We start from the raw sequence: 313 nt of genomic DNA, 5'->3' as shown, positions 1-313 counted from the left end.
AAAGTGTAATTATATACTGTAAGAATAAACTCGATATATGCTCTACGGGGAAGCCCGCCACATTTCAGTATCCATCCACCCGTACCAGGCAGCGTACCGAACTGTCCATTCGAACAATACACTAGTCAATAAGCAACTTGAGATCTTGGTGGATACAGAGACCTCGGATGTTTCACTGAAAGATATCTATACCTGAGGAGGTTATTTATGAGGGATAGTTTGACAACACTAATGCAACATGAAGGTCCACAGTTGAAATAATGCTACCCGAGCTAAACAGTCCCACACTCATTCATGTGATTTGCTAAATGCT

The sequence above is a fragment of the Penaeus monodon genome, chromosome 15, assembly GCF_015228065.2.
Source record: "Penaeus monodon isolate SGIC_2016 chromosome 15, NSTDA_Pmon_1, whole genome shotgun sequence".
NCBI lineage: Eukaryota > Metazoa > Arthropoda > Malacostraca > Decapoda > Penaeidae > Penaeus > Penaeus monodon.
This window is presented reverse-complemented; position numbering follows the sequence as displayed.